Source organism: Capricornis sumatraensis, chromosome 1, assembly GCF_032405125.1.
Source record: "Capricornis sumatraensis isolate serow.1 chromosome 1, serow.2, whole genome shotgun sequence".
In the NCBI taxonomy this organism is placed as follows: Eukaryota; Metazoa; Chordata; class Mammalia; order Artiodactyla; family Bovidae; genus Capricornis; species Capricornis sumatraensis.
In genome coordinates this window covers 232,922,467-232,949,195 of record NC_091069.1, presented here as the reverse complement: position 1 = coordinate 232,949,195, position 26,729 = coordinate 232,922,467, and the positions used below count along the sequence as shown (strand labels likewise).

Sequence of the window (26,729 nt, the reverse complement as noted above, 5' to 3'; positions counted from 1 at the left end):
AATAACGGTTTTAAAGGACTATAGATCAGTTTCAAATACAGTACTAACGAGGTCAAGTCACAGGTCGATTCTGGAAGAGGTCCATTCATTCTGCAAAAAGGGAAGATTCCACAGTCTTCAGCCTATTTCTAATTCTAGCCAGTCATCTAGCAAATAACATACGTCACTGAAGAGAGAGTCGGGTAGGGAGAACAATATGATGGCTCAGGGGATATTTATCATCTTGATTTGAAAAATAACTCAGGCCCCACAGATCAACAGCACCATCTTCATAAAGCAAGCACACATTAGTTTGCAAAGAGGGGAAATAGCAGATCTGCAAAGATAGTAAAATATAGCACATCCATGTATAAGACGCATGTAGGGATTGGGGACTGAAGGTAAATAAACCTGCAGTCACTCTGACTTCATGTTAACTTTTTTTTTTAAGTTTTCTATTTACGGTTTAGCTATATACTGGGCATTACCTGTATGTACCCCATAACACTGCTGTGTTCTATATTATTGAATCTGCACTCAATCATGTTCACCAAAGTTGCTAAGATTAAATCCAACACCATTACTACACTTTGTAACATGGGTGACCATGGTATCGCTGTAATTGGTAAGGTTAAGAAATAGAAAAGTTCATAAGCTCTCCAAAGTTATGGTTAAAATGACCTTTAGTGTATGTGGTTCCAAAATGGAAATCAAGCATCCTTACAGCATAAATGAAGACAGAAGAAGTGAAATGCACATTCCTATATATCACAGGCATGGAAGCCAGAGTTGGAATGTTTTTGCAGCTGTCAGAAAACAAGACTTCTAGGATTTCCCCCGCCACCACAAAGGACCACCTAACCAGAATCTTTCCAAGGAACCAGAGAGGATCCTTGAAGTGACCATAACGTCCCACCCCCCAAAAAAACAACTTTGCAGCCCTCAGAGCATACTCCCAATGAACCAGTAAATCTTTTATGTTAGTCCTTCCTTGCCCTGGAGGATCCAGTCTTTTCTCTTGGCTTTGATAAGCATTTTTACTTGGAGGACACCTTTTAAAACCATTAGCTAGCTCTCCCTTCCTCTGGCATCCATAACCATAAATACCCTGGATTCTTCAATCTGAAAAGAGAAAAACAGTTCTTTCTTCTTCTCCTCACATGTCAGAATTTAAAGAGGGCCTACTAATTTCTTAAATGAGCTGCTAATTCAAGCTCTGGTATCAGGAATATTATAATTGTTCTCATTTAGTTCATCAAATGTCAAAGCTATAAGATCTTAGAAATCATATAGTCCATTCTCCCTGGGTTTCTTTTGTAGGACTTTTCCTTTTCAATGTCCATCCAAAAACATTCAGCTCTTCTAGAGGCTGGATCCTATTGTTTTTCAATGGCTTCTTTATCTTTAGTTAAAATATGTCCCTTTGTCCTTTTTCTGTTTACCTTGCTGAGACAAGGACAACTTTTAATTCTTGATTTCCACTTCCACCTCCTTAATTAGGATTTCCAAGTGTTGGACACATTATCTTCTGATTAATAATTAAGTTTGCCATATGGCCTCAAACGATTCGGTTCTTCCAAGCCTTCCCAGTAATTCTTCCCATGTGCCTGGTCATAGGACACAAAGAGGATGACAACAGTGGGAGAGGGTAGTATCCCTCTTCATCAAAATACGTTTCTGGGCTCCACTAGACACCTCAAGAATCAAAAACCAGGTGGCAATGAGTACTTTAAATAAGCAAGTACCTCAGACGATTCTGAGGATCAAGCAAGACTGGGACAAACGGCTACAGTACCCTTTTGCTCTGTGTTCAAATTCAGGAAGTAATGGTGTCTAAGTAGACTCTTTCTACTCCACTTATCTCCATTTTTGTCTTAAAAAGAGAAAGGGCCAAGTGACTCTTATTTATTATTATTATTATTAATTTATTGTCTCTTGTTCTTACATGTTATATCTTTTCAGTGTTTAGCCTATTTTCAGCCACTACTTTTAGCACCTCACCAGAGCCAACAGACCCACCAGATGGCACACAGACGCTGTCTGTTGTCTAGAAAAGAGAGTGAGCGGAAAGCAGCATATTTTATCTTGGACCAACAGCCACTGAATGGCTGGAGTAGATCAACACAGCTGGGTGCAACCACAAGATCAGGCCCGATGAGCATCAGCATACCCAAGGGCACTTAATTGGAAATCACTCTCATGAAGAAGCCCATAACCCCTCTGAGATGCTAACTTGCCCCAGACCCTGTTACAAATATATCACTCAGATAGTAAAGAACGTGCCTGCAGGAGACCTGGGTTCGATCCATGGGTCAGGAAGATCCCCTGGAGAAGGGAATGGCTACTCACTCCAGTATTCTTGCCTGGAGAATTCCATGGACACAGGAACCTGGGGAGCTATAGTCCATGCAGTCATAAGGAGTCAGACACAACTGAGCGACTAACACTTTCACACTTTCAAGAGAAGCTCTTTTTCTAATATTTACAAAAGGTGCCAAAGGCTACAGACAGATTCAGTTTAAAAGTTGCGTTCTTAAATTTAAAACTTTAGGAAACAAACTCAAAAAGACCAAAGACCACCCATGAATTAGAATTTCAAAGCAGTTCTTTTCTTTAGCAATAAAAACCGGGATTATTGTATTCCATATGCCACGCTGTTAACTTATTCAAAACTGCACTGTTATCAATACTCTTATTTCAATACTGTCTTCCACTTGAGAGCTATCACTGAAGCTACATTTAAACCATACTTGTCAAGAGCACAAAATCTTAGACATCAATATCAACAAACTCTTTTGTATTAAAATCTTACCCATGAAAAGATTCTGCAAACTTTTAAAAAGTAAGTTCTACTGGGTCCACTTGGCACACAGTAAGTGCTCAGTTAGAAGTCTCTTCATTTCTCTGTCAGAGAAATTGCCAAGAGAGCTGCCAAACTGTGCAAGAGAAAGCCAAGTGCCAAAAGCAAAGCCCCCTGCTGATGATCTCTGGCTTCAGAGTCAAGAACCAAAAGTTCACTTGAAAACTGGTTGCTTAACACTTGGTAGAAAGAAAGAATGTTATTACACCACAGGTTCCTGTAGCCACTTGCAAAACAGAGTTAGCTCATGATACACTTAAAGCACAGCACTTGTACCTGCTCCTTAACAACAATGTAAAAAGGTTTTCTTTTCAGAAAAAGATAGGCTTCCGGCAAATCTTCCTTATGACTTACACACCAGAGATGAGAGATTTCTAGGTCACCATGAATGGTTTCTAATGGCATAAAAATAGGTAAAGCCAAGAGAACATCTAAATCAGCCACTTTCTGGGTCTTTGGAATTGGAGAGAAATGAGTAGGAAAAGTTCACACCTCCCAGACCTCAGTTTTTGCAGGAACCACAGGTATTTTACTCCAGAAGTCTTCATTCAGTATGCTATTCTTAAATTGAAGGCTTAACAGTCTCTATGACTTCTGCACTCCTGTTGCTGATGTGGTAATATACTGTCATACTTACATTTATAATCATAAGTGATATATTTTTGATAACTCTAAGCCATGATGCTGTGAAAGTTATGTATCACATGTGAAGTCACCTTTTTTTTTTTTAGGGCTCTCTAGTCCATTAACACTACATACATTCTTCGGTCAAAATGATAAACATTCTTACTCTAATCAAACCTATAATTTGGTAAATCCATTTTAAGCTCCTGTAAGTTACTTATTTTAGAGAAAAACAATTCAACCGCTCCATACTGCTATTCCTTAAACTCTTAATCTTAATTCAAAAAGTGGTCTGAAAAGTTTCAAAATCTCTGAATTCTGTTGTCAATACGTGAAGCAAAGAAAACCTGGGAAGCCCAGAGATCGTAGCAAGGAGCAAGAGAAATTTTTAATAATCCCCTTTAACATTGCTATCTTTCTCAGTCCTCTCCTTAGACCAGCTAAACATTTAGAAAACCGTTTAACATTTGCTCCATATGCAAATTTGGAACTACGGTTCAAAGAATTTTCTGACTAGCATATATTACTAACTTCATGGTGCAGGGTGGGGGCCACATTTTAGTAAGTGCCTAATCAGAAATATCTGGTGCTCAGCACTGGTTTCCTAAGAGCTAACTTTAAGGGATGCATAAAATTGTAATATATATAAACACATACTATATGGGAGCACAGAGCTTCTCTATGTGTTACTTGTAAAAGGAGACATTTTTACTTTACTCATTATGAACTTCACCCAGTGAAAAGCCATTTTTTGACTGCTTTCATTTCATGCATATCGCTTCCAAGCTCTTCTTCCTTCTTAGCCTTTTCAGCAGATAAACATTCTCCTCTCTCCACGAGCTTACTTGCTCTAAGCTTACTATCCTCTTTTTTTCTTTAAAGAGGGAAACTACAACACATCATTTCAATTAAACTCAAAATATTTCTCCTACATTTTCTTATTCCAAGATCTTTAGGAATAAGTCTCATGCTTCTCACTGAAGATAAAATAATCTCTCACTAAATGTAAATGATGTTTCATGCTGCAATTTCATTTTGAGCCTTAATATCTAGTGTGCAAACTTTTGCCACCTAAGTATTCCTTATATAATTTATAGTGGCTTAGTTTTTTCCATAATATTATATATGGTTTAATGATCATTTCCTCTATCACTAACTTTCTCACATTTCCACTAATGACACACAACTTAATTAAAAAAAAAAAAAAAACCTCTTCAAAAAGTATGTTACTTGGAATATGTTACTCTACTGTTTCTCAAATCCTCAATATAAAAGAATAAATTTTAAATGACTATTTTTTCTTTATTGACTAATTAAGTCAGATTTATGACCGCCCCTCCCCATTCCAGCTACTGTGAATTTTGAATGAAACAACCTCAATTGTAACAGAAGAAACATCTGTTGCTTTTTTTCATCAGGGCTTTCCAAACTGAAAGAAAGCCTCTGCCTAACCTCCTCCCCCTCTCCACCCGCCACCCCCCAACACTAAGTTCCTTCAAACTTTTTTTTTAAAGTAAACATATTATTGAAAAGTGTACTGTGTCCATTTAAAATGTCATAGTTTATCCAGAAACATTCACTTTACTGAAGTTCACAGAATGAGTAAATGTTACATACACCACAAAACCAGAGATGTGACTGGGGGAATACTCATTGTAACTGAAATGCAGGCTTCAAGAGTACACTTGAAGAGAGCAAGCTGTCACATTCCAGGCTCAGGCAGGGCTGTTTATGGCTAAAATTTTCTTCACAGGATCCAGACTCATATAGGATCTTGCACGCTGTATTTTCCTTGCCAATCCAATGCTAACATAATGGCAGTCCCTTCCAAGAGGCAGACACCAAATGGTGCCACCCACACTCTCACACTGTGCCTGGTAATAAACCATAAAGCAGTGGAATGCACCGGCCCCTTTATGAGCAAACAATGCCTGAGCTTCATTAGAATACAGCTGACATTTTCAAAGCACAAATACTTTTAAGAAAAATGAACTAGGAAAAAAGGGAATGAAACAGCTATAAAAGCTGAAATATTTTTCTTAAGTGTCAGGTTTATTCCAAAGATCCGCAGGAAGCGGATTTTACTCTTGACAATTTCAAAGTTTTCATAAATGAGAAAAAAAAATTGTATGGTAAGAGGCAAAGCTTATTTTATTTCTGGAAAGAAATGAAAGTAAAAACTCCCTTCTGAATTGCATTCACAAGTAAGAACCACGAAGTACCTTTAAAAGGATTTGTTTCTTTAATTGCTTCTTTGGTTCTTGAACAGAGAAAATGGAGCTCCAGAATTATTTTTACATTTTAATTGATTTATATAAGTAACTGAGTGATGAACTAAGCTTACTCCACCCCTCCCCCCTGCCCACCCCAACCCCCATACCCTGTAGTTTTCCTGTCTGCAACAAGCAAGGACGTCTTGGAATCAGCGTGCTCCTGGCTGTTTATCAATTTAACATTGCTGCTGTTTAAAGAATATAAAATAAACGCTGTAAAAACGCACCCAGCAGTAAGAAACAAAATGATCTCTCTTACCTGGTCTAAAGAAGCATGCCTCTCACTGCAGTACCAACAACACTCTACAGTCTTTGTTACCATTCACTGGAAACTTGAGACTGTGTCAGACATGAGCAATCGAGCTCGGAGACACTCAATTTAACATACTTCTCAGTAAAATTAAAAAGATGCTCAAGAAAATTGTTTTGTTACTGGCTTTCAAAAGAGGAGTACTGTCTAATGCCACAAAAACACTTAAAAAGAAACAAAGTCATATTAAAGACTTTCAGAAATAGCCTTAAAATAAAAGTGGTGAAACAACACAATGCCTAACTCGATCCTAACACTTTTCTAAAAATCACTTGAATTTTAACTGGCCAAAAAATAGGATGGAACTTACTCATGAACTCTGCATATTTCGAATTATACATGTCAGGGTATTTGTTGGCTCCGAAGCAGTCACAAAGGAGGAGATTTTAGTGCATCTTGAAGGCAGAGCAAAAGCACCATAAGTTGCAGGGGGGAAAAAAAAGGAGAAACTCTTGAAAAACTGGTCAGCCTTTTCAACCTGTAATAACTGTCCAGCTCCTCTGGGAGGAAAAAAAAAAAAAAAGTCCTGGTTCTGCCCCCTGAGATAGGAGGCTATGCTTCAATGCCAAAATGAATGACAGGCCCATTTCTGATATCAACAAAGAGCAGCTTAGTGGTGCTCAATTTTTTTCACTTTCCCACACAGTTAGAAGTTCTAATTTTTTCAGGTTAGTACCTTTATATCTAGGGTTAAGTACCTTTCACTACTTTCCCAAGAGAGAACCCAATTATGTTGTCCTAGTTTTTTAAATGATTAATTAAAAATACATACCTAATTATCTTACTGTTTTTTCCTAGGCAGGAAGCTGAACAAAAGATGACCTCTTAAATTCCTTTCCAAATCTAACCTTTGCCGTATCAGATTACCATACGACTAATTATTAATATTAATAAGGTGCTCCTGCATCGGGCCATGAGGACACCAAGAGAAACAAAAAGTAGGTAACAAATATAAAAAGGTAAAGGAAATGATAAATTTTTCAACTAGCTAGGTGCAAAATCATTTATTAAAGTGCATGTCTCTGATTATACAAATTCAAAACAATAAACACTTCTCATCAACAGACATATGAGCCAAGCACTATTTTGGGCTCTGAGATACAGCAGGGAACACAACAGACAAAAGTCAAATGTAATAAACCCCTGTCTCCAGTGGGTTTGCTTATATCTCAGGTCCCTTCTTCCTTTGATTAGTTATTACCTAATGTGAAATATTCTCCCTTGAAAGTATAGCTTACTCCAGAGGGCAAGGATCTTTTCTTTGCTTCATTGCTATATCCCCAGTGGCTAAGACAGAGACTGTTAGACACTCAAATAAACATATACTGAATAAAAAACTCCAACAGAGCTTTTTCTTAGCCAAATTTTTCTTTATAAATGGATTATGTATCTACCACCTCTTACACACAGAGATATGTCAAAAAAGATACTGTACAATGTAAATTAAATTGAACTGCAAATACTTATTAGCTTGAAACTGGAAAATACAACCTCAATGGGCCTGTAGCTTTTCAGATCTAAAATCTGTTTTCAGTAATAAATATGAGGTCACTGTAATATTTGAGTAAAGGAATCAGTTAAAATTCTATACACTAAGGTTTTGTAGACCATCATTTTTCAGGGGCATTTTGAATTAAAAACAAAATAAAACAAGAAACTTGAAAATTACACAGCACCCTATCAGTTTTGAGTATTAAAACCTAGTATGAATACCTCTGTTTATACACCCACATTTGAAAACAATCTTCCTATCCCTGCTGCTCACTGTTCTTGATTGCCTTACCAGAAACAACACAATAAATAAGCACATACCTCTGACCTACGAGGCCAGCCCCAAGTGATAGCCCATGTCATCCGAGGCCAGGATATTCCGGGGCTAGAAAAGGTCATACCTACTCTGTTACAGTCTTAAAGCAAAACGAAAAAATAGTTTCTAGTAGTCAGGTACATGGATCCTACTTCTAGGATCCCTAGGACTAGATAGCGATTTACATGCTCAAATATTCTATCCGGAATAGTTAGTACAATAAATTAACAGTAACCTGAGGTCAGGAAGATGTTGTGATGACTGAGGTCAAGTAATCAATAAAATAACATGGAGCCAGGTCTTCCCTGGTGGTCCTGGGGTTAAGGATCCGCCTTGCAATGCAAGGGACACCGGTTCCATTCCCTTGCCAGGAAGATCCCACATGCAACTAAGAGCAACTAAGCCTGTGCAGCACAACTGAAGCCCGCATGCACCTAGAGCCCATGTTCCATAACAAGAGAAGCCACCGTAATAAAAAGCCCACACACAACGAAGAGCAGATCTCACTCCCCGCAAGTAGAGAAAGCCTCTGCAAAGCAATGAAGACCCAGCACAGCCAAAAAATAAATAAATAAATCTTAAAAAAAAAAAAAAAAAAAAAGGTGGAGGCAAAGTAGGATTTCATTGGTCCTGCAGGCGCTATGTTGCTTCTCCCTGACTACCTTTCACCTTTCCTTTGTATCAGGCAATGAGCTAAGCAGCAAATTGACCTACCCCCTACTGTCTGCTCGTGATCTCTGATCTTAAGCCTACCTCTATTCTTCCATGTGTCTTCTCCTTATCTGCCCTCCTTGCCAGTGCCTTCTTTCAACTCCCAAATCTTTCACTCACACTATCCTTTAATCTACTCCCAAGCCCCTCTAAGAAGGCAGCATGAGCACTACCTTCTGTATACCTTCATGAGCGTGTGACACACTGTGGGGACATTCCAGGAGTCTTCCCATTTGCAGAATAAAATGCATCCAATGTAGGTTCTCCCAAACAGTTTCTCCTTAATCTTAGATGGAGAATCAGTTTAAGGCAATTCCCTGTCAGGCCAGTGATTAGGGGGCTTGATTCTTGGTCAAGGAACTAAGATTCTATGAGCCACATAGCATGGGAGAAAGGAACAAGGAAGGAAGAAAGGAATGAGGGAGGGTGACAGAAAAGAAGGGAGGAAAGGAAAAAAGTGAGGGAGGAAGGAGAGAGAGAAGAAAATACACTTACGCATCATATTATTTATAATACTGATTACATATATTGATTATCTAGCAAACATTAACGGACTCGAGGCATTCCCTTCCCTAGGTTTATATGCTGATTCACTTCACTAAGCTCTGCTATGTTTATTGGCAACCTGACCAAAGATTAATCATATTTTACAGATACATGTATGATTCTACAGGCAGAAATGACACTATGATAGCACAATGGTAGTTTTTACTTGCCCCATGGCTGCTTATTACAGCTCTCTACCAGATCCATATCATGAGGGATATACTTACTCGCATTTTCAAGTAAAATGTCTAATCTCTCTGATGAGGGCTATGCCTAAAGCAAAGGGTTCCTGCTACGACTTGCAAGGATAAGTGCTGGTTTCTTAAAAATATCACATAGTGACTCGACTTTTGCACATCTTCTCCCTCTTTCTACCCTTTAAATGTAAATATTTTCCAAGCCTCTGCCTTTGATGCTCCTTCATCCAAGGTTTCTATTCCCTCTTTGGAGGCCATAACCCATTTCTACGGCTTTATTACCTTTACGTAGATGACTACAAACATGCACACGTCTAATCTTAGTCTTTGCTCTCAACTCTTATTTGTAGTTGCCTATTGGACATTTCTGTCCACATGTCCCACGAAGTCAATGCAACTTCTGAACGTCACCTCTACTGTCCCAAAGCAGCTCACCTACCTACGTTCCCAGCCTTGTTACAGGCACATGATAGAAAGTGATTTTCCATTCTTGCCTCTTCCTCACCATCCAAAGACCCACACAGTTTCCACACTTTTCTTTTTTATAAAACACACATCACTTCCCTGATTTAAAAACAAAATAAATAAAAACTATATCTTTTGATGACTTCCTGATGGCTAGAGCTACACTGTCAACATTGGTAGCCTTAGCCTTATGCGTGCATGTGAGCTAAGTCGCTTTAGTTGTGTTCAATGATGCTGGAGTGGGATACCATTGCCCGCTTCCAGGGGATCTTCTCGACCCAGGGACAAACCCAGATCTCCCGCACTGCAGGCAGATTCTTCACCACTGAGCCACCAGGGGGGTTCCAGCCTTAGCTTTGGATGGCTATTTAAATTTAAACTGACTACAGCTAAATAAAATTAAAAATTCAATTTCCCAGTTGCACTAGACATATGTTAAGTCCTCAACATGTGGATAACAGCTTGCAGACACAGAACATTTCTATCATCACAGAAAGTTCTATTAAATATCTCTGGTCTAGCAATACAATAATAGCAAACGACTTAAGACTGCTGTCTAAATTTTCCCCAATCTGGCTGCAATCTATGACCTTTTCTAAACTTTCTACCAAAATCCTTATGCATGTTTTAGTCACAACTGAATTTAATGGAGCCCAAAGAATCAAAGCGAAGGCTTTCCAGGATGAGGGAGGCATTTGCCAGTACCTTGGAGAAGGATCTATGGAAGGTGAAGAAATCAAAGGAGTTAGAGGTAACAGACTGGGGGTGGTGTGGTGGTGGTGGGGTAAAAAGAGTGTGCTCAGTCATGTCCGACTCCTTGCGACCCCATGAACTATAGCCTGCCAGGCTCCTCTGTCCATGGGATTCTCCAGGCAAGAATATCGGAGTGGGTTGCCATTTTCATCTCCAGGGGATCCTTCCTGACCCAGGGATTGAACCTGAGTCTCTTGTGTCTCCTGCATTGGCAGGCTTCAATACTTCACTACTGTGCCACCTGGAAAGCCCACAAGTTAGGAAGGAACGGAACTTTAGACCTAAGATTTTAGCCCTAGAGAAAGAATGTGTTGCAGGGGAGAAAACATGAGCATTGGAGTCAGAATATTTCATCGAAATTCAGCTGTTAGTTGAATTAGAAGATAAACTCCTCTCAAGCTAGTCTGACCTGAAAAGAAACCCATTGCCTCAACTTGCTCACTGAATGCAAGAAAGAGTAACAGAATCCAAACTAGGAGGGTCAAGGAAGCAGAGGGTCTCAGGAACTCTAAGGGTGCTAAGACTGTGTTTGACTGACTCCTTTCTTTTCCCCCTGATTTTCTCTCACATCAGCATGATTCTCTTTCACTAAAGATCAGCATTCTCCAGCTGGCGGGAAACATGGCTACTGACGTATCACTAGTTCCTATCTTACAGATTCCATTAACCTTCTCTCAACCTGAGCCTTAACATACCAGGAAGTCACTCGATGGCTGAACGGGGGTCAGGTGCTTGTCTTAGCGAAATGCTGTCAAAGCAATGATGTGCTGGGATAATCAACTGTGGCCAGAAGGACATTATCTTGTAAAGTGTAGTAGTTGGGGAGATGAGGAAGAGATCAGCATCTCACAGATGACACTAAAATCTCTAGCTGAGTATGCCCCATTTTACCACTTGAATTTTGGTCAGGTGCATACATTATCAGGGCTTCCCCAGGGGCTCAGGGGTAAAGAATCTGCCTGCAGTGCAGGAAATACAGGAGATGTAGGTTCCATCCCTGGTTCAGGAAGATCCCCTGGAAAAGGGAATGGCTACCCACTCCAGAATTCCTGCCTGTGAAATCCCATGGACCGAGAAGCCTGGAAGGCTACAGTCCATGGGGTGGCAAAGAGTTGGACATGACTCAAGCAATGAGCACACACACATGCACACATTATCTGTTAAACTTTTTTTTGAAGAAAAAAGTCAACATCATTATAAGTATTAACTTAGGCCCAAGAATGTCTGGGTTTAAAAAATAAAAAAAGTTAGCATGATATTAAAAAATTTTTACTCTAAATTAGAGTCTCTTTTAATTAAATTTCAATTTAAAAAGTAAACTAAATCTCTGAGACATTTAAATACAAGAGAATACAGAATAGAATGATAGAATATAGACTAGAATGACTTGCCATTAATCTAGTAAAAGGCAAAGTCAAGATTTAGCTCTAGATTTTCTGACTCCAATGACCGTATTCATAAATCTTCAAAGGTTGGGCAGTGCCTGGTGGAAGGTGGGGCTGGGGGCAGGGGAGGGTGTAAGGCCACACTGTTCACTTCACAATAGATTCTTTTCTAAGCAGCAGAATCTTTAGGTTTCAAACTTCCTTCCCCTTTCAGAAAGTTTAATTTTCTCTCTTCACCGAGTTCATCTTAATGTTTAAGATGAAGAGATCTTTCCTTTCTGCTGCCGAACTAAAAACATCCTCCTTTCCATTTGACTGAATTGCTTTTAAGTGTAGTATCTATGGCTACTATCTCACCTTTTTACAAACTATTAATTATATTTCAATTCTTAAAAAATGCACCAAGTACTTCCTACATAACAATTACTGATCTAGGCACTAAGGATATAAAAATGAAAGACACAGCCCTTATCCTAAAAGAAACAAACCCATTTGACTTCCCTCCAGCTGCCCCAAAAGAAACTGCACTAACTAGAGCAGACAAGGAGCTCCACCTTGATGAATTAATGTATGCTTATGGTCCATAACCTTGCTAATTTGACTTTGCTGATCTCACAAATCTCACCTCGTTAATACAATTAAAATTATTCTCTCTTGGGTTTTTAAAGACTATTTCTTCTCTGTTTCACTTTGACCAGAGGCTGGTTTCTTTATTATTTTCTCACTGCTTGTATTCTACAAGGCTCAACCATGGCCCTTTGTTCTTACTGTATCTTTGCTTTAGAAAGTGACTGGCCACATAATTTATTATCCAAACTGGGTTAACCACTGAGCGTAAAAGGGGAAGCACTATTAATAATTATATTGGGATACAACTTAAGCAGTTTGGAAAAACTGGATCATATGGTTTCCTGCTTAAACACCTTCAATGGTTCCCTTCCCCAGATTTTGATGCAGAACACATAAAAGTCTATTTAGAACTAATTACCTCTTGTAAGTTAAGAATTGATGCTTTTGAACTGTGGTGTTGGAGAAGACTCTTGAGAGTCCCTTGGACTGCAAGGAGATCCAACCAGTCCATTCTGAAGGAGATCAGCCCTGGGTGTTCTTTGGAAGGAATGATGCTGAAGCTGAAACTCCAGAACTTTGGCCACCTCATGCGAAGAGCTGACTCATTGGAAAAGACTCTGATGCTGGGAGGGATTGGGGACAGGAGGAGAAGGGGATGACAGAGGATGAGATGGCTGGATGGCATCACAGACTCGATGGACGTGAGTCTGAGTGAACTCCGGGAGTTGGTGATGGACAGGGAGGCCTGGCGCGCTGCGATTCATGGGGTCGCAGAGAGTCGGACACAACTGAGCGACTGGACTGAACTGAACTGAAGTTAAATGTACACCTTTTTTATGGCCATCTCTCAAATCTGCTTCAAAATCTACCCTCACTCAGTCCTTAGAGACACTGAGACGTTAGTACATCTAGTGTAAAGTTTCATTTGACTTCTTCCCCATCCAATAGAGACTTCATTACTTCTCCCCAGTCAGCAGGGCCCAGAAACTATTAAGAAGCCCCATTATCCAGATGAGAAAAGGGAGGTTCACCACATTCTCTTGGGAAGGAAATGGCTACTCACTCCAGTATTCCTGCCTAGAGAATTCCATGGAGAGGAGCCTGGTGGGCTATAGTCCATGGGATTGCAGAGAGTCGGACACGACTGAGAGACTGTCACTCATACCACATCAAAAACTTGTATAAATGCTACAAAGTGGTAGCATTATGATTCTAAGCCAGTTCTTAACTTCTCAAAGTCCACGCATTTAATGACTATGGATATTAATTACAGATATAAATTCAATGGTAGATGTAATCAAAAGGCTTACTAAAATCTAGATATTGTTCTTTATATCATATATTAAGGCCACATAAATTATTCTAAATGAGAAAAAAAGGAAAATCATTTCAGTCCCCTGCCTATAAATCTTTCATGGTTTCCTCATCAAACAGATTACATTAGGTCCTTAATGATGGGATCCCAAATTGCTTTTCAAGGTCTATTTCCCAGAACTCCAGAGGCATAAATGAGTTACAATTCCCTGAACAGACCATGACCTTACTGTTAAACTCTCACTATTCTTCACCTGGTAAACCGGTACTCCTCCCCACAAACCATAAAATGCTGCCTCTTCCGTTAAGATATTCCCAATGTCCTGAAGGAGATTTGGTCCTATTTTAAGTTTCCACAACACTGTGGACAGACATTTATTGTAACATCTGTCACATTCCTTTGTAACTTACATGTCTATCACTTCTGATAGCATGTGAATTCTTCTATGACAGGTTTTGGGCTCTCCAGCTCTCGCATTCCATCTCTGCACCCTTTCTGTCCAGAAAACTATACTGCACACAGTGTATACTCAAATAATATCTAGTAAATAAGTGAGTGGACAAGTGTCCTTTACTGATCAAACACCTTCAGTAGCTTCTCATCTGTTAAAAGAATGCCACTGACAACAGAAGAAATTTCATCGGCTTTTGCCTGAATTCCAGAGTCTTGATTAGATTTCAGATGAATTTTTATGACTAATAACTTTTCAATACTAATTACCACCAACTGACTGTCTTCTGCACTGGTAAACTACAATTTTCTGTAATGGTTTCCCAAACATGCAAGAGATACTCCTGAAGTCCTGTCCTAAAAATTCATGTAGCAAAGAGGATTCTAGGGAGAGGGCGGAATAGCAAGCAGCAGGAATCTCTGCTCACCTGAGCGACAACGGCAGGGGCACAATCTGTCTCAGGTTAACTGTTTTGAAACTCTGGACTAATGAAGTCTCGTAACTTCCAGGGGAAAGCTTGCTTGGTAAACTGCAGCTAATTCTGGTCCATTGAGACGGTGGTGCACTTGAAGTCCCCCCTCCCCCATCCCAGCCATGTGGCAGGCAGCTGTGCACGTGTTCCTGGAGCAGCCTGCACACAGCATGTGGGAACCAGGGTGGGCAAAAAGGACCCGGTTGCCAAGTACCAGGCATCTGTGTCCTGACTGCAGACTGCTGCTTCCAGCTCACAGAGGTGCAGACAAAGAAGTGGGCACATCCCTGGTGCACCTCCCTCAACTGTTCCTTCCTCTCTGGCTGAAGTGACTTCCAGGGGATTTAAAGGACTGGTGTCCTTCCCTCCCTCCCTCCATTTTTTCTCTTTTTACCCTTCCCAGAGCTGGACATTAAAAAACAAGTGCTTCTATGGGAAAAATTAGAAAGTGACCACACACACCCAGGCAAAGGCTCAGAAAAGATCTGAGAAGACCTTAAGTCTACACCTCAGGCTCATCTTTGGTACGGTGACAGGCCACAACAATTCTTTTTTTTTTTTTTCCTAATGAACAAAACCAGTAACGAACAACAGCAAACCCCGGGGAAGAGTGAAATTCTGATTTCCAGAGTTACTACATTATTAAATCTAAACACCCAGTTTTCAATGAACAATCACAAGACATACAAAGAACAGGAAATTATGGCCAATTCAAGGGGAAAAAAAAATCAGCAAAACTGTCCCTGAAAAAGTCCTGATGGTAGACAGATTAGACAGACTTTAAAACAACTGTCTGAAAGATGCTCAAAGACCTAAAGGAAGATGTAGAGAAAGTCAGGAAAATGGTACATGAATAAAATGGAAATATCAACAAAGAGGGAGAAAAACCTAAAAAGCAATTGAGAAAAAAACTCTGGAGCTGAAAAATAAAATAATTAAATGAAGAAAGAATCGGCAAACAAGAAGATAGGACAATGGAAATTATCAAGCTTGTGGAACTGAAAGGAAAAAAAAAACATGAAGATGAACGAGCCTAATGGACCCATGGGAAATCATGAAGCAGACCGGCACGTTCACCATCAAATCTCCGGAAGGAGAAGACAGGAAAGGAGAAGTGAGCACGTGAAGAAACAACGGCTGAAAATGTCCCAAATCTAATAAAAGACATGGATAGGAACATCCAAGAAGCTCAACAAACCCCAAATAAAGTGAACTCAAAGAGATGCATTAGAATTAAACTTTATCTTTCAACAAAGAGAGGATCTTGAAAGCATCAAGTGAAAAGTGGATCGTCACATACAAATCATACATCTCACAGGGGTTAATATCCAGAATATATAAAGAAATCTAAGACTCAACAATAACAAGAGAAAACAAACATTCGGATTAAAAAATGGGCAAAGGTCTTTAAAAGATGTTTCTACAAATAGCCAATATCCACATGAAAATATGTTCCACACTGCTAATCATCATGGGAATACAAATTAAAATTACAATGATGTAAGACCTCACACTCATTAGGATGGGTCACTATCAAAACACCTCGGAAAACAAGTGTTGGTGAAGATGTAAAGAAACAGGAACGCCTGTATACTATGGGTGGGAAAGTAAAATGGTGCGCCTGCTACGGAAATCAGAATGTTGACTGCCCAAAATATGAAAACTAGAATTATCATGATACTGCTGGGTCAATTCAACTGATAGACATATTTAATTAAAAGTAGGCTCTTAAAGAGATATATGTACTCCTAAGCTCATGGCAGCATTACCCACCATAGTTAAAAAATGAAAGCATCCCATTTGCCTATTGACAGATGAATGATAAGCAAAATGTCACATACACACACAATGGAAAAGTATTCAGCCTTAAAAAGGAAGGAAATTCTGCCATATGCTATAACATGGATCAACCATGAGGATACCGAGTGCAATAAGCCAGTCGCAAAAAGACAGATACTGTATGAGTCAGCTTATATGGGTACTTAAAAGTAATCAATACCATATAAACAGAAAACAAATGGTGGTTACCAGGGACTCGAGAGTGCATTGGACTGCAAGGAGATCCAACCAGTCCATCCTAAAGGAAATCAGTCCTGAATATTCATCGGAAGGACTGATGCTGAACCTGAAGCTCCAATACTTTGGCCACCTGATGCGAAGAACTGACTCACTGGAAAAGACCCTGATGCTGGGAAAGATTGAAGGCAGGAGGAGAAGGGGATGACAGAGGATGAGATGGTTGGATGGCATCACCAACTCAATGGACATGAGTCTGAGTAAGCTCCGAACAGGCAGGCCTAGCATGCTGCAGTCCATGGGGTCACAAAGAGTCAGACACAACTGAGCAAGTGAACTGAACTGAACTGAACCAGGGACTAGGGAGAAGAAATTGTGAGGTATTATTTAAAAGGTTTAGAGTTTCAATTTTGCATGATGAAAAAGAGTTATGGGGATGCATGGAATGATGCTTGCACATTATGAATATATTTGGTACCAATGAACTTCAGTTCAGTTCAGTCGCTCAGTCGTGTCCGACTCTTTGCGACCCCATGAATCGCATCACGCCAGGCCTCCCTGTCCATCACCATCTCCTGGAGTTCACTCAGACTCTTAAAAATGGTTAAGATGGTGGATATTATGTGACGTGTATTTTACTACAATTTTTAAAATTGAAAAAAAAAGACAACAACACATGTACAAGTGGGAACAAAGGATATATGGGAAATAGCTATACTGTTTCCTCAATTTTCCTGATTTATATTTAGCAAAGTTTTAGATTCACAGGAAAATATATATATAGGCTTCCCTGGTGGCTCAGTAAAGCATCTGCCTGCAATGCGGGAGACCCGGGTTCGATTCCTGGGTCAAGAAGATCCCCTGGAGAAGGAAATGGCAATCCACTCCAGCACTCTTGCCTGGAAAATCCCAAGGACGGAGGAGCCGGATAGGCTACAGTCCATGGGGTCGCAGAGTCGACTATTTATATATACACTATATAAATATATAGCGTATTTAAAAAGTATACAAGAGTCTTGTCCAAAATGTCTTTCCCTTTTCTTTAACCTCTTCAAAGTCTACCCACTCCTGAGCAGCCGGCAGTACTTCCACCTCTACTCTAAGAGCTTTCCTCACCTCTAACTTGACTTCTTTCCTCTAAATTGCTACATGCATGCTGTGCATGCTAAGTCGCTTCAGTCCTGTTCAACTCTTTGTGACCCTGTGGACTGTAGCCTGCCAGGATCTTCTGGCCAACGGATTCTCCAGGCAAGAATACCGGAGCGGGTTGCCATGCCCTCCTCCGGGGGATCTTCTTGACCCAGGGATGGAACAGGCATCTCTTACATGTTCTGTGCTGTCAGGCGGGTCCTTTACCACTAGCGCCACCTGGGAAGCCCAGATTCCTACATAAAATACATTAAACTATCAAGACCAATATAGATAAGATGAATTAAACATGTATTATAAGAATAACATCTGTAAAATTTAAGTTAAACTCAATTAAAGTATATGACAAATTCTTAAAGAGCTGTTTACAGCTGTAAAAATTAAGTTTCTTCATTCAACCTACACATATTTACTGTTTAAAATTTGCCAGCCATAAGAAGAGGACCTAAAAATACACTGGTGAAGGGAAAAGCAATCCCCAGCCTCAGGAAGTCAACAGTCTAATGGAGGAAACAAGCAAACACATACGAAAGTATCAGCTGTACTCACTGCTATGAAAGAAGCTAGTAGGCATTAGAGAGCTAGGAAGGGGCATGACAGGTATGGTCTTTCAGATAAAACAGGTGGTCAGGAAGATTTCTCTGAAGGGAAGATGGGGAGGTGTCGACCACGGTAAAAGCAGGGAGAAGAGAATTTTATGTAGAAGAATAGAATTGTGAAAAGGTTCATATAATACCCATAATTGTAAGTAAAGCCAGTAAACTGGGCTTCCCGGGTAGCTCAGTGGTAAAGAATCCACCTGCCGATGCAGGAGACAAGATCCCTGGTCCGGGAAGACCCCACATGCTGCGGAGCAACTAAGCCTGAGCACCACAACTACTGAGTCTGGGCTCTAGAGCCCAGGAACTGCAACTGCTGAGCCCACACGCTGCAACTACTGAAGCCGTGTGCCCCAGAGCCCATGTCCCACAACAAGAGAAGCCACTGCCACAAGAAATCCACAGACCTCAACTAGAGAGGAGCCCAGACTCACTGCAACTAAAGAAAAGGAAGGAAGACCCAGCAGAGCTAAAAATAAATAAATAATTTTTTAAAAAAGTAAAGCCAATAAACTGAAACTGAGGAAGACAAGTAAAATACACATAAGGGAGTGTTTGGGGGAAAATTTACTAATTTTGGTTATTTACACAAAACAGGAGAAGGAACCCACTTCTTATTTTCTTACTTGGGGCTAAAGCAAAGAACATGGAGGAAAAAACAGAGCCATGTGGAATCCAAAAATCAAAACAGAGAAACACAATGAAATGAACACACACTCAGATGTAGAGAACAAATAGGTGGTTGCCACAAAGGAAAGGGGATGAAATAGGTGAAAGAGATTAGGAGTTACAAAACCTCTGGTTATAACATAAATAAACCACAAGGCTGTAACAGACAGCACAAGGTATGTGGTCACTAATATTGCAGTAACTTTGTATGGGGACAGGTGGTGACTAGACTTATCATGGTGATAATTTCTTAGTATATGTAAATATCAGATCACCATGTAGCATGCCTGAAACCAAAATAATAGTATATTAACAACTATACTTCACTTAAAAAGCTCTTACTTTAGTCACTTACTAGCCATAAGACTTGGGCATCTCACTGGACATTTTCAAGTCCCTGTTTCCTCATCTATCAAATAATACAACCAGCATTAAATGTTTTTTACTCTCATGTATACAAAAAAAAAAAATCAGGATTATGAATGCCATTCTGACCAGAAGACTAAAACGCAACAAGAAAGTTATCAGACCTCGATAAATATTCTCTAAAGACAATCATGAATGCATAACATGATTATGAGTGGATGCATCATACTTTGTTTCCTTACAAATGGATATTGACACAGTCTCTTTATTTTTGCCATAATAAACTCATGAAAGAATTACCTCTACACTCAAGTCTCTTACTTAAGTCAGAAGGGTTTGCACTTGGTCAACAAAACCCATTCAAGGGGTTTGATAGGTATTATTACCTATTAAAATTATTACCTATCAAAGTTGCCAAAGAGTCAGACACAACTGAGCAATTGAACATTATTACCAGTTTGCTCCCCAGAGTGCCTGTGGTAATTCACACTCTTAGATAAAAAGATAAGAATAAACAGGATAAAAAGTGGATATGAAATGAAGATACCAACTTTTCTTACCTTTGCCAACACAGGTCATAATTCTAAGAAATTGAATTCTAGAATTCTAACAAATTCTAGAAATTTGTTAATTTGATAGAGGAAGATTTTGTTTTTAAGCTTTTTACATGATGCTTTTTACATGGTTTTTCCAGTAGTCATGTACAGATGTGAGAGTTGGACCATAAAGAAGGTTGAGGTCCGAAGAATTGATGCTTTTGAACTGTTGTGCTCGAGAAGACTCGAAGAGTCCCTTGGACAGCAAGGAGATCAAACCAGTTAATCCTCAAGGAAATTAGTCCTGAATATTGGAAGGATTGATGCTGAAGCTGAAGCTCCAATACTTTGGCCACCTGATGTGAAGAGCTGACTCACTGGAAAGGACCCTGATGCTGGGGAAAACTGAGGACAGGAGGAGATGGGGACAACAGAGGATGAGATGGTTGGAGGGCATCACCGACTCAATAGACATGAGTTTGAGCAAACTCTGGGAGACAGTGCAGGACAGGGAAGCCTGATGAGCTGCAGTCCATGGAGCTGCAAAGAGTTAAACATGAATGGTGTTTACTCTCCTCTGGTCTGTGGCCATTTCTCAGATCTGCCCTGTTTCTGAAGACCTTGACAGTTTTGAGAAGTACTGGTCAGGCATTTTGTAGAAAGCCACAGTCTGGATTTTTTTGTTTTTTGTTTTTTTTTTTCCTCTCGTTGTTAGATTAGGGTTATGGGTTATTGGGAAGATCTCGTTACACTGTCTCAAGGGCATATGCTATCAAAATAATTTATGACCATTAATGCTAATTTTGAGGATCACCTGGATGAACTGCTGTTTCTAGGTTTCCCCACTGTCAAGTTGCTGCCCCACCTCCACCGCATATTCACTGGAGTTACTGTCTGGAAGCACTGCAAGAAATGGAGCAGTGGGAGGGTTTAAGCTCTACCTCCTTGAGCAGGAAGTAAACTACATCATCTTTTGGAATTCTGTACAGGAGACTTGTCTCTTCTCCCCTACTTATCTATTCAGTCATTTACTTATATGAATACCTATTTGTTTATGGTTACTTTTTAACTTCAGGTTAAAATCCAACATTACGTTATTTATTTTGTTGCTCTAATTGCTCCAGTTTTGGCCATTGGGATCTTTTTCAGGTTGGCTCCTGTGTTGGGTTGGCATGCTCCAACTTTTTTCCTTTTTTTCAATATTTCCTTACTTTCTGGTCCCATGAGACACTCCAGGTTCATTTTGTATATTTCCTGCCCAAAAACAGACTAGCTATTTTTCCATGGAGCCCCTGAATGTTTTTACTGGAGAACAGTATTAGAAACCAAGATCTAGGTGGTGGGAGACATTACTAGCTTTTTAAAACTCTAACAATATTTGATGGAAATGGCAATATATAATTTTTATTTGCTTTGGAACAACGGTCAACTTCAAAATACTTATTTTTTCAAGACCTGTCTTATACTAAGTTGTTTCTTAGTACACAATAGAACAATTGCTTTTCCTTTATATCACAGAAATGACAATACTTTAAATATCACTGGTATTTTCTCCACCTGCTAATGCAAAATTTCCAGACACTTCAAAGTCTCCAACAGCTCACAGAATTTCTGTGAGCCTTGACAGGAAATACCTTCAGCCTTGGCTGTACATTAGAATCAACTGGGAAACCTAAAAATCTCATGTCCAAAAAACATCTCAAACCAACTCCATCAAAACCTCTGAGGGTGGGAAGTATTGTTCTAAAGGTCTCAGGTGATTGCAGTTTGTATTTAAGCTAGAGAAACACTAATGTAGTCTTTCACATGGCCTCACTGAGAGTTCATTGCCACTGAGAGTACTGCTGAGTAATGCCGCCTGCACCAGGCACAGATCACCTCCCTACTCCTCTGCAGAAACACTGCGTGTCCATAAAATGCCAGAGCTTCAGGCCTTTTTTGAAACAAGGAAGAATATTCTGCTCCCTTGCTAGATTACCTCATAAGAAACACACATAAGCAGCACTGCTTGTGACTTAACAAGATGATTTGTTACATTATATTTTTAAAGATAACTTTTGTTGTTTCCATAAAAACTTATACCCACCCTATTCTCATAGGATTCACACATGCCTTCCCATCATGCAATATTCAGAATCATTATCCTTCTCCAAAGACCAAGATTTTTCTTAAAGGTACAACCTCTTTTTTCCTCTGAGGTGCACTGAATATAATCATGGCAACATCAGAAGCCAAACCCAGCTCAACTCCAGACTGACTCACTAAATCCCACAAATGCCATAATAGAAGTAGAAGCGTGCCCATTTCCAAGTATAAATGCTACTTATTTCAAGCTCTACTGTTCTATACAAAGCATCAGGCTTTAAATTAAAATTGTAAAATATACACAAAAGGGGGAAAAAACCCCTACTGAAAGAAAAAAAGTAGCCAAGAAACAGAGACTCATACATGACCTGGATGTTGAAAATATCAGAAAGGGACTTTAAAATAACTATATCCACTTTCTCTTTACTAGACTGGAAGAAATTTTTTTCCTAAGTTTAATCACTTGAAAAGATAACTGAGAGTCTAAACTAGAACACTAATAATGTATCATACGGCTTATAACATTTAAAATTAAAGGCATGCTATTAATAGCACAAAAGAAAGAAAATGGAAGTATACAAAATATGACATAAATTCTTTGAAAGCAGACTGTAATAACTTAAAGATGTACACTATAAACCCAAGGGCAAACCACATTAACAGTCTGAAAAACAAAAGTCATATGATCATCTCAATAGATGTGGAAGAAACTTCTGGCAAAACTCAACAGCCATTCATGATTTAAAACAACTCTCATCAAAGTGGGTCTGGAGGGACATATCTCAACATAATAAAGGCCATTTATGATAAAATCACAGCTGAAATTATACTCAAAGGTGAAAAGCTGAAAGTTTTCCTGTAAGATTAAGAATAAGACAAGGATACCCACTCTCATAATTTTTATTTCACAGAGTATTGGAAGTCCTAGTCAGGGCAATCAGACAAGAAAAAAATAAATAAAAGGAAGCTAATTAGTAAGGAAGAAGTAAAACTGTCACTGTTTGCAGATGTCATGACACTATATATAGAAAATCCTAGAATCCAATAAAACCTGAACTCGTCAATGAATTTGATAAAGTGGCAGGACACAAAATTAACCTACAGAAAGATTTCTGTAGATTGCATTCATATACACTAACAGCACACTATCAGAAGGAGAAATTAAGGGGGAAAAAAATCACACCACTGCATCGAAGAGAATAAAATATCTTGGAATAAACTTAACTAAGAAGGTAAAAGATGTATATTTGGGAAACTGTAGACAGTGTAAGATAACACAGAGAGCTATGCTTGTTCATGGATTGGAAGAATTAATACTGTCTAAATAAATATACTACCCAAGACAATCTATATATTCAATCCAATTCCATTAAAACAGTCATGGCATTTTACACAAAACTATAACAATCAGTCCTAAAAGATTCTGAATAACTGAAGCAATTTTGAAAAAGAAGAACAGAGCTGGTTATCATGCTCCCTGACTTCAGACAATACTACAAAGCTACAGTAAGCGAAAGAGTATGTAACTGACACAAAAACAGATACACAGATCAACAGAACAGAGAGCCCAGAAATAAACTCGTACATATGGCCAATTAATTTACAACAAAGGAGGCGAGAATATACAAGAGGGAAAGTCAACCTCTTCAATAAGTTGTGCGGGGAAAACTGGAGAGCTACATAGAAAAGAATGAAATTAGAACATTTCCTTACATTGTATACAAATATAAGACCTGAAACCATGAAACTCCTAGAAGAAAACATAGAACACTATATCATAAATTGTAGTAGTCTATCTTTTGGATATGTCTCCTAAGTATAGGAAACAAAAATAAAATAAACAAATGAGACCTCAGTTCAGTTCAGTTCAGTAGCTCAGTCGTGTTCGACTCTCTGCAACCCCATGAATCGCAGCACGCCAGGCCTCCCTGTCCATCACCAACTCCCGGAGTTCACTCAGACTCACGTCCATCAAGTCCGTGATGCCATCCAGCCATCTCATCCTCTGTCGTCCCCTTCTCCTCTTGCCCCCAATCCCTCCCAGCATCGGAGTCTTTTCCAATGAGTCAACTCTTCGCATGAGGTGGCCAAAGTACTGGAGTTTCAGCTTTAGCATCATTCCTTCCAAAGAAATCCCAAGATCTCCTTTAGAATGGACTGGTTGGATCTCCTTTCAATCCAAGGTACTCTTAAGAGTCTTCTCCAACACCACAGTTCAAAAGCATCAATTCTTTGGTGCTCAGCTTTCTTCACACTCCAACTCTCACATCCATACATGACCACAGGAAAAACCATAGCCTTGACTAGATGGACCTTAGTTGACAAAGTAATGTCTCTGCTTTTGAATATGCTATCTAGGTTGGTCATAACTTTTCTTCCAAGGAGTAAGCGTCTTTTAATTTCATGGCTGCAGTCACCATCTGCAGTGATTTTGGAGCCCCCCAAAAAATAAAGTCTGACACTGTTTCCACTGCTTCCCCATCTATTTCCCATGAAGTGATGGGACCGGATGCCATGATCTTCATTTTCTGAGTGTTGAGCTTTAAGCCAACTTTTCCACTCTCCTCTTTCACTTTCATCAAGAGGCTTTTAAGTTCCTCTTCACTTTCTGCCATAAGGGTGGTGTCATCTGCATATCTGAGGTTATTGATATTTCTCCCGGCAATCTTGATTCCAGCTTATGTTTCTTCCAGTCCAGCGTTTCTCATGATGTACTCTGCATAGAAGTTAAATAAGCAGGGTGACAATATAGTCTTGACGTACTCCTTTTCCTATTTGAAACCAGTCTGTTGTTCCATGTCCAGTTCTAACTGTTGCTTCCTAACCTGCATATAGATTTCTCAAGAGGCAGGTCAGGTGGTCTGGTATTCCCACCTCTTTCAGAATTTTCCACAGTTTATTGTGATCCACGCAGTCAAAAGCTTTGGCAGAGTCAATGAAGCAGAAATAGATGTTTTTCTGGAACTCTCTTGCTTTTTCCAAATGAGATCTAATCAAACTTAAAAACTTTTGCAGAGCAAAGGAAACCAACAACAAATAAAAAGACAATCTACTGAATAGAAGAAATACTTGCTAATCATATGACCAATAGGAGTTAATATCCAAAATATATAAGCATCTCATACAATGTAGTATCTAAAAAGCAAAAAGCCCAATCAAAAAATGGGTAGAAGACCTACATAGATATTTTCCCAAAGAGACATACAAATGGCCAATAGGCATATGAAAAGACGCTCAACAATGCTAATCATCAGAGAAATGCACTCAAAAATCACAAGGGAGTATAACCTCATACCTGTCAGAATGGCTATTATCAGAGAGACCACAAATAACAAACGTTGATGAGGATGTGGAAAAAAAAAAAAAGAACTCTCATGCACTGTTGGTGGGAATGTAAATTGTTACACCAACAATGGAAAATAGTATGAAGGTTCCTCAAAACACTAAAAACAGAACTACAATATGATCCAGCAATTCTGCTCCTAGGTACATATTCATAGAAAATAAAAACAGTATTTGAAAACATACACACAGCCCAATATTCATAGCACTATTTACAACAGGAAAGGAAACAGAAGCAACCTAAGTGTCCAGCAACAGATGAATGCATAAAGAAGAAGTGATACGCACACACATACACACGTACATTGAAACACCACTCAATTATAAAAAAGAATAAAATTTTGCTATTTGCAGCAACATGGGCGGATCAATTTCTACCAAATATTTATAGTAAAACTAACACTACACAAGCCCTTCCAGAAAACAGAATGGTAGAAAACAATTTCCAACTCATTTGCTAAAGCTAGCACAATGCTGATATCAAAACTGTTAACAAAGAAATACTAAGAAGATTCCTAATCAATATCCTTCATGAACATGGTCTCAAAAAACCTAAACAAGCCTTAGAAAGGAATGAAAGTCAGATACATGCTCTGACATTGATGAACTCTGACAACAATGTGCCAAGTACAAAAAGACAGATGCAAAAGGACAAACAATCTAAGTTTCTAGTTATATAAGGTATCTAAATCATCAAATTCAGAGACAGAAATTAGAACAATAGTTACCAGTAGCTACAGAAGGGAAACAGGGAATTATTATTTCTTATGTATGGGCTCAATAAAGGACAGAAATGGTATGGACCTAACAGAAGCAGAAGATATTAAGAATAGGTGGCAAGAATACACAGAAGAACTGTACAAAAAAAGCTCTTCACGACCCAGATAATCACAATGGTGTTTATCACACTCACCTAGAGCCAGACATCCTGGAATATGAAGTCAAGTGGGCCTTAGGAAGCATCACTATGAACAAAGCTAGTGGAGATGATAGAATTCCAGTTGAGCTACCTCAAATCCTAAAAGATGATGCTGTGAAAGTGCTGCACTCAATATGCCAGCAAATTTGGAAAACTCAGCAGTGGCCACACCCTAGTAAAGTCATGCTCAAAATTCTCCAAGCCAGGCTTCAGCAATACGTGAACCATGAACTTCCAGATGTTCAAGCTGGTTTTCGAAAAGGCAGAGAAACCAGAGATCAAATTGCCAACATCCTCTGGATCATAGGAAAAGCAAGAGAGTTTCAGAAA

The 26,729-nt window shown here is 39.2% G+C and overlaps 1 protein-coding gene across 2 annotated transcripts in view; it reads right to left on the bottom strand.

Moving 5' to 3' along the window:
• TFDP2 (transcription factor Dp-2) overlaps positions 1-26,729 on the bottom strand; it is a 203,214-nt gene that overhangs the window by 64,575 nt on the left and 111,910 nt on the right. Inside the window, exon 1 of one of the 2 annotated variants that reach the window (XM_068990309.1) lies at positions 5,996-6,000. The exons of the other annotated variant lie outside the window; for it this stretch is intronic. The gene's annotated coding sequence lies outside the window, so the exon portion shown is untranslated. Of the gene's footprint in view, positions 1-5,995; positions 6,001-26,729 lie in introns of those variants that run through there. 2 annotated transcript variants of the gene reach the window in all.